Source organism: Silene latifolia, chromosome 2, assembly GCF_048544455.1.
Source record: "Silene latifolia isolate original U9 population chromosome 2, ASM4854445v1, whole genome shotgun sequence".
NCBI lineage: Eukaryota > Viridiplantae > Streptophyta > Magnoliopsida > Caryophyllales > Caryophyllaceae > Silene > Silene latifolia.
Window position 1 is genome coordinate 171,649,889 of NC_133527.1, and position 8,968 is coordinate 171,658,856.

Consider the following 8,968-nt stretch of genomic DNA (forward strand, 5'->3'; position numbering starts at 1 on the left):
AAGGCGGTCCTAGCCGAGAGGGCCAAGGTTGAGGCTGCGTTGGCTGATGCTGCTAAGCTGCGGGAGGAGAGAAACAAATTTGAGGGCGGCTATCCTTGCTCAGAGGGAGAAGGATATTGAGACGCTGAAGACCGTCATCATCCATGACATGTGTGCCTGGTACCGGGACCAAGCTGAAGATGCTACCAGGGATGCAATTAAAGAGCTCCTTCCTAAAGGCTTCTTCCCGTGGCAAGATTTTGACAGGCTTCTTGATGAGAAGGCGGCTGCTGCGGAGGCCAAGGCCGCGGATGAGGCGAACGCGGTGAAGGCTGCTCAGGAAGCTGAGGCCAAGGCGGCCCGGGATGCTAAGGTGAAGGAGGCCAGGGAGGAGGCTGAGAGGGCAAAGGCAAATGAAGCTGCCAAGTCTTCCTCTATGCCGCCCATCGTTGGTGATGCTGCCACTGCTGCCGGTGGCGAGCAGCAACAGGCATAGGGAGACGGGCGGTCGTCACCAGATTCACCCGGCCCTTCGGACAGCTTCAGCTATTCGGGGGCCAACTATTGAGCCTTTCCTCCCTGCCATCCTTTTGGCGCTTCAAGTCTGAATGTTGTAAACTTTTATTGTACCTTTTGTTTTTGTTAAACTTTGGTAGGTTGTGTTTAGGCTATCCCTATGGGGACGACCGTCGACTTCGTTTTGCCTTGTAAACATTTTTCAATAAAGTTTGTTTATTTGCCTCCGGCTTGGCCGAGGCTTTTGATCTCATCCTTCATTAAGTTGTCTTCTTACGTTTTTAAACATATTGAGCGCTTTTTCGTTTTTACCTTCGACTTGGCCGAGGCAGTTAGATTGCGTATCTCAACTATACTTAAACGTTTTTAAACATGTTGGCATGTCAGTTGCTTCCTCCTCCACTCCCGGTCTTAGCCGACGCGGTCAGATTTACGCTTCCCAACTGTTGTTGTGAACATATTAGCGTATCGGTCGTTTCGCCGTCACTCCCGGCTTTGGCCGAGGCAATCGAGGTTACGGCTCGACAGCGTTCGTATCTATAGACATATTGATCGCTTCCTCTGCCACTCCCGGATTGGCCGAGGCAGTCAGATTTGCGTTCTCAACTGTACTTATACGTTCTTAAGCATGTTGGTCGCTTTCGCGAGTATCAACTGCATTTGTAGTGATTGCCGGTGGCGTCTACTAAGCATGTTGGTCGCTTTCGCGAGTATCAACTGTCATTGTAGTGACTGCCCGGCTTTGGCCGTGGCGTCTACTAGTGACTGCCCGGCTTTGGCCGTGGCGTCTACCTTGGTACGACTAAGGAGGGGACGAGCATTTTTATGGAAAACTTGGATCATTATTCATAAGATATAATCACGCGTTGGGGTGCCCACAACGGTCTCGGACACCTCCGCCGCTATACAAAATATTTCCTAAGATTGTCTGTGTTCCAGTGGCTCATTAGAGGAACACCCTCCATGTCTGTCAGCCGGTATGTCCCTGACCTCATTTCTTCAACCACCTTGTAGGGTCCTTCCCAGTTGGCCGTCATTTTACCATGGATGCTTCCTTTGTTTGTTGCGGCTGACTTTCTTAAGACTAGATCTCCTACTCTTAAGTCCCTTTTGTGGACCCTTCGGTTGTATGCTCTTCTCATTCGGTTTTGATAAACTGCCAAGTTGAGCCGTGCCGTGTCTCGACTTTCTTCGAACAGGTCTAGGGAGGCTCTCAGGCCTTCCTCATTTTCGACTGGGTCAAAAGTTTGCGTTCTGAATGTCGGCACCGCTGCTTCAATTGGCAGGACGGCCTCAGACCCATAGACTAGGTGGAATGAACTGTACCCTGTTGCTTCTTTCTCCGTGGTTCAAAGGGACCACAGGACGCCGGGTAGTTCATCAGACCATCTTCCCTTTAGATCTTCAACCTTCTTTTTCAACCCGTTCAGTATTGTTTTATTGGCTGCCTCCGCCTGCCCGTTGCTCTGAGGATGGCAGACGGAGGAGTATGCAAATTTGATACCGAGCTCTTCCAACCAACTCATCACCATGTCGCTCCAAAACTCTCGGCCGTGATCAAATACAATGACTTGGGGTAGCCCGAAACGTGTTATGACGTTCTCCGAGATTACCTTTTTACGGCCGCCGTGGTCTTGGCAGGTACCGCGACAGCCTCGACCCATTTGGTGAAGTAGTCAACGGCGACAATCAGGTACTTCCTTCCTCCGGAAGCCGTCGGAAATGGTCCTAATAAATCCATCCCCCACTGTGCAAATGGTAGGGGACTGAGTACTGGTTGCCGGTCTCGGGAAGGTGCATGTATTACCGGAGCATGCATCTGACAATTCTTGCACTTGATGGTTTTTGTTCTGGAATCTTTCAGCATGGTGGGCCAGAAGTAGCCGGCTCGGAGAGCTTTGTAGGCTAACGTTCTCGCCCCCATGTGGTGTCCACAGATGCCTTCGTGAATCTCTGTCAGTATTAGCTCCGCGTCGGTTGGGCCGACACATTTCAAGAGTGGTCTTATCACGGACCTTCTGTATAATTCTCCTTCAAACACCAAGTACCTTGCGGCGATCCTTCTTATCTTATGAGAGAGACTGCGGTCCTCCGGTAACTCTTTTGCCAGCTTGTATTTCATTATCGGAGTCATCCACATCGTCTCGGCTTCGATGTCACCCACCATGCCGACGGTCTCAGTGATGCTTTTAGCATTCCTGATATCCACCAGCACGGTTCGACTGACATTCTTGATGCTTGAACTGACAAGTTTTGAGAGAGCGTCGGCTCGGTTGTTCTCAGACCTGGGAATGCATTGTATTTGGAAAGATTTCAATTTTGAGGTGTCAGCTTTTACCCTTTCCAGGTACCTCACCATCCCATTGTCTCGAGTCTCATACTCTCCTCTGATTTGATTTGTCACTAAGAGTGAATCTGTTTTAACCACAACATGCTCCGCCCCGGCAGCTCTAGCTAACTCGACTCTAGTTATCACCGCCTCATATTCGGATTCGTTATTTGAGGCCGAGAAGGTAAACTTCAAGGTGTACTCAAACTCGTCTCCGTTAGGGCTGATGATAAGGATGCCGGCTCCTGAGCTGTTCGCCGTGGAGGACCCGTCGGTATACACCTCCCACACGCCGGGATGTGATTCTTCTTGATATGTGCACTCAGCCAGGAAGTCTGCAAGCGCTTGCCCCTTTATCGAAGGCCTCGGCTTGTACTGAATGCCAAAGCCGGAGAGCTCCACCGCCCATTTGATAAGTCTGCCGGATTTTTCGAATTTTTCCAACGCTTTCTCCAATGGCTGGTCGGTTAAGACCGTCACGGGATGTGCGTCGAAGTAGGGTTTCAGCTTCCTTGCGGCAACGACGACGGCGAGGGCGCGCCGATTAGTGGGTAATTCCTTTCGGCGGCGAGTGTATGGCGATAAAGTAAATTGGGTGTTCCGCTTATTTTCTTCCTCGACGATTACAGACCGACCGTGGCCGAGGTAACTGCTAAGTATAGATATAACGTCTCCCCCAGCGTCGGCCTGGACAGGGTCGGAAGTGTTAGAAGGTGGGCTTTCAGTTGCTTGAAAGTCGTGCTCTGTTCCTCCCCCCAGCTAAAGTCTTTATTCCCCTTCAGCACTTTGAAGAACGGGGTGCTCTTGTCGGCCGACCGAGAGATGAAGCGGGCGAGAGCCGCCATCCTTCCGGTCAGCATCATAACCTCTTTTCGGTTTCTCGGCTCCGGCAGGTCTAATATCGCTTGGACTTTCTCTGGATTGGCGTCAATTCCCCTGGCGCTGACAAGCACGCCGAGGAACTTGCCGGCCCGGACACCGAAGTTGCATTTCTTTGGGTTAAGCTTCATCTTATATTTCCTTAGTGAACAAAATGTCGCGCTCAAATCGGCCAAGTGCTCGTTGTCAGACTTGCTTTTTACAATAGCATCGTCGACGTAAGCCTCGATGTTTCGCCCTTTTTGATCTTGAAACACTTTGTCCACCAATCTGGTGTAAGTTGCGCTAGCGTTCTTTAAACCGAACGACATCATTTTATACATGTATGTGCCGTGTATGGTGATGAATGCGCACTTAGGCATGTCTTCCTCGGCCATGAATACCTGATGATACCCTGAGAAGGCGTCTAGCAGGCTCAGCATAGTGTAGCCTGCCGTGGCGTCAATTAAACTATCTATTCGAGGCAAGGGATAGCAATCTTTAGGGCACACTTTATTAAGATTGGTAAAATTAACACACATCCTCCACACCCCTGATGACTTCCTCACCATTACAACATTTGCTAGCCACTCAGGGTAAGTACAAGGCATGGTAAAGCCCGCCTCTAATAATTTGTTTACTTCAGCTTTGATGGCCTTATCCTTCTCGGCCGAGGAGTTCCTCATCTTCTGCTTGACAGGGCGAGCGGTGGAGAGTACGTTCAGCTTGTGAACGATCACCTCCCGGCTCACGCCTGGCATCTCGGCTGCTGAGTATGTGAAGACATCTTTGTTCTTCCTCAGCAGGTCTAGGAGATCAGCTCTGAATTTTGGCTCCAGGTCGGCACCGATAGTTACGGTGCGCTCTGGGTCAATTTTCACTTCCTCGGTCTCGGCTCCTTCGACCATGCCGACATTAGTATCCATCCGTTCGCCCTCCTGCTACAAGGATGGGCTCTTCCCCTTTTCCGATTTCTTCGCCACTTTGAGGGATTGCATGTTGCACCCCCTGGCAGATACTTGGATATTGACAATTTCATCTCTTTTGTCCTTTGAGACGAGCTTTTGTGCTTCCCCCCGGTCCGAGACATACATTAATGTCAGGGCCCGGATGGACATTACTGCATCGGCCTCGCTCAAAGTGACCCGGCCTATGAGAACATTGTAGGCAGATGAACCATCGATAACCACGAACTCAGATAAAACATTTTTAGCCGCGTCCGCTTGGCCGAACATCACCGGCGATCGATTGACCCCGGGGGTACCAGCCGCCCCAGAGAAGTCAGTATAGCGGGTTGGTGCAGGGGCTCAGGTCTTCAATCTTCAGACCGAGATTGAGAAAGCACTCCCTGAACATGATGTTCGTGTAGGCGCCTGTGTCAATCAGGCACCTTTTGTCACGTAGTGGCCAAGTGGCATAGCAGGTGGAAAGACTATCTTACCCTCGGCCGAGGGACCCATGCCGGGCCGGCAGGCCTGGTTGACTCCATGCCGAGGGGATGGATGTGAGTACGCGGATATGCTTCTCGGCCGGCTAGTTGCCGAGACCGAGACCCAAGTGACAGGCCGACAGGCTTGGTCGGTTAGGCTGTTAATATGTTGACTTGCTGTCTATTAGCTTTGACCTTCCTCAATATGTTGACTCGGTCAGCGGGTGCAGAATATGCCCCATCAATAATAATTTATGAATTAATAGATTATAAAAATGTCATGTGAAATAAAATTAAATGATTAGGTAGCCTTTTGATTGTATATATAATAATAATATCGTACGAAGTAATGGATTATAAAATGTCATTTGAAATAAAATTAAATGGTTTAGACAGTCTTTGTTTAACTTTACCCTTTTAATTATAATTAATAATAATATAATATTTTATGGATTAATGGATTTAAAAAATGTCATGTGAATTAAAATTAAATGTTAGAAATGTCATGTGAAATAAAACTAAACGGTTTATGTAGTCTTTTAAGTAAACTGTATAGATAGATAAATCATAGATAGATAATAGTAGGAGAGTGAAGTTGGTATTTTGGTATCGGTGGAATTGGAAGTGAAATTGGATGAGGTTGGGTGAAATGTGAATAATAAACTACTCTTTTTTTTTTGTCATTTTTTTGCATTTCCATTTCTTTGCTACTCCTTTTTCTGCTATTCTTTTTTGTCTTGGTAATTAATAAATAAATTAAATAATTAATGAAAGTGTATAGAAAGTAAATTGATTGCTAATCCTTTGTGGAATTAAATTAATTGCTAATGACATGTGTAATAAAATTAATTGCTTTTGCCTGGCCTTTTAATTAGATTATATAGATTAAATAATTAATTAAAGTGTATAGAAAGTAAATTGATTGCTAATCCTTTGTGGAATTAAATTAATTGCTAGTGACATGTGTAAGAAAATTAATTGCTTTTATCCGGCCTTTTAATTAGATTATATAGATGGTCAGAATAAAATGAATTATTAAGATAAATTCTTTCTTAACATTCATCACCCTGACATACATTCAAACTAATGAATGTTACACAAATACAAATACTATTTGGCTTGAAAAAAGTAAATTACCGCTTTTTGATCTCATAAAATAAAAAAAAAGTAATAATGAGTCCAAAATTTGATTTTTCATGAAAAGAATTTTCTATGTGTTGTATAATATGTAATACACCTCATATATATATTAAACAAACGTATAAAATCAGACCGAACGAAGGAAGTAATAATAATTGAAACCGAGGAATATGATTCATGTCTTTTAAATGTACTCCTACAAAATTGAGAGGGTAAAATTGATCGGGTATAATTTATATAAATCTATTAATAACAGTATAAAAATTCTTATCAAACTTCAACATGTGACAATTTTATACTTCTCATCCCCTATTTACTAAATGAATAGGTCAATCTACGTTTTTTCCCGCCTAAAATTTTATCTTCTAATTAGGCCTTTAATGTTTGCATTCTACTATGGGCTAAGTCTAATGTAAAAATGATTCCCAAAAATCATTATGTATAATGTTCTATTCTACTAAGTACTAAATAGGGTAAAATTTGATTGCTACATATATTCTACTCTACTAATGTATAATCATTATGTATAATGTTCTATTCTATTATGTATAATGTTCTATTCTACTAAGTACTAAGTACTAACTAGTTTTGTGACCCGTGAAAATCACGGGTTTGACTTTTATTGTTGTTTTCTTTTCGCTGTATTGTTCGTGAAAGTGTTTTTTGGCTTTTTTTTCTGCACTTTGTTTTTGACTTAGGGATATGTTATAGTTAGGGTATTTTGAAATTTTGTGATATGAGTCAAAACTATGTAATGAGGAATGACACCAAAACCCCTAAATATATATGTTGGTTTGATTTGTCTTAATGACAACCCTTAAGTTAGTATTCCATTTTAATATTCGATAATTGTAACCACTAAATCAAACTTACATATATAAGGGAAACAAAAATACTTGGTGATGCATGCTCTTTACATACGATATTTCCCTTCATTTAGCACGCATTTTCATGGTTTATTACGACCATACACTATTATTTCCTCCCATTTCTCGCTACTGGGTGAGTTGTGTGACTTGTGCAGGTTTTAAGTCCGAATGTGCGATTATGAGCCAAAACCCATTAATTAAGGAAGGAGATGAGTCCGTGTTTGACCTTGTGTTGGAAGCTGTAGACGGACGACCGTGAAGAGTTGCTGTGTCGATCGACAGAGGAAGGTGTGTCGATCGAGAGAACAGGTGTGTCGATCGATAGAGGAAGATGGTCCATCGACATACATGCCATCGTCACAGGAAGATTTGTTTTTGGAGCTAATGATGGTTGTCGATAAACTTAGTGTTTGTGTCGATCGACAGGGTCCAAGTGTGTCGATCGACGGAGACTTAGTGTCGATCGACAGATGCTTCGTTGGCCGCGTCTATCCCGTGCTTGGAATTTTAGTTATTTATTTGTTTTATATTTTGGGACTTGGTATAAAAACACTAGAAAAATAATTCATTAGGTCATCTTTATTTCTGCCTTTGACTGCTAAAAAAAGGGGATTACATAGAACTCTTTTACAACTTTTAGATCTAAACATTGCATTCTCTCTTCATTACTCTTCCGGATTATTGGTAATTTAATTAATCTTTGTTCTTTCATCTCTATTGTTCTTATTGATTACTTTATGTTCCATCTTTATTATCATTATTAGTTTTATGTTTAATTTCTTCTATCATCGTTTTATCATGAATTCATCCCTTTTAATTATTACTATCGTTTTCATTATTATGAACATGTCTAGCTAATTTCTCTGCTAGGATTTAGGGGAGCCAATGAATTTATGACGGTTGTTAATTAGGTTTTAGATTGGTCAAATACTTTATGCCTCTGTTGTTATTTGTAGCATTAAATCGCGATTAGTCAGTTAATGCGCATGATTGATTAATTGATCCGTAAACCCTGACCTAAGATCGAGAGCCTGGTGAGGGTTAGACCTGCTACAAACATTAGAGTGCCCTAGCTAGTAAGTTGCGAGACCCCGCTAGAAGCATTCTAAGGCAAATAGCGGATCGAGAGGACCTTTTCACTGCCCTATAGACCGGTAATTGAGACTGACCTTTGACCCTATCTTTGACCCATAATAATCCATGGTGAACCGATGTCCTAGCGCCTTTCCTTTATACTTTTCTCAACTTAATATCTCTTTCCAATCCTTTTATTTTATTGCTTTAGTTTAGAACACGAATCAAGCAAACCTCTTTTGGTTACTTAGACAGACTTAATTTGACAGTAATAGAACGCTAAAAGCCTCCTTGTGGATACGATCCCGACTTCCCTAGCTATATTAGTTAGAGACCAGTTGGTTTATTTTTGATAGGTTGCGACAGCCTCATCACTTGGTATATGTGAAATAAAAGTAAAAATAATGAAATATTAATTGTTTATACCTCGACATTAAAAATATTTGGTATATGTGAAATAATAGTAGAAAGAATGAAATATTAATTGTTTATACCTCGACATTTCAGGTGTAGATCCTTGGTAAGTATACTCTAAAAATAAACAAAAATAAATTAGAATGCAATTGAATAAAGTGTAAAAGACTAAACAAAAGTATGCAAATAAAAATTATAGGTGAATGGAAGTCCCGCTGCCTTTTGTGGTCTTATTTATAATCTTGGGTTAATTATATGAGTTATAATTGATATATCTCTTGAGTTCTCAGTTATAGTTGATCTCAATAAACCCTCCTAGTGCGAATGCTTTTTTTTTTTGTTAATCGAAGCGCGCATTTA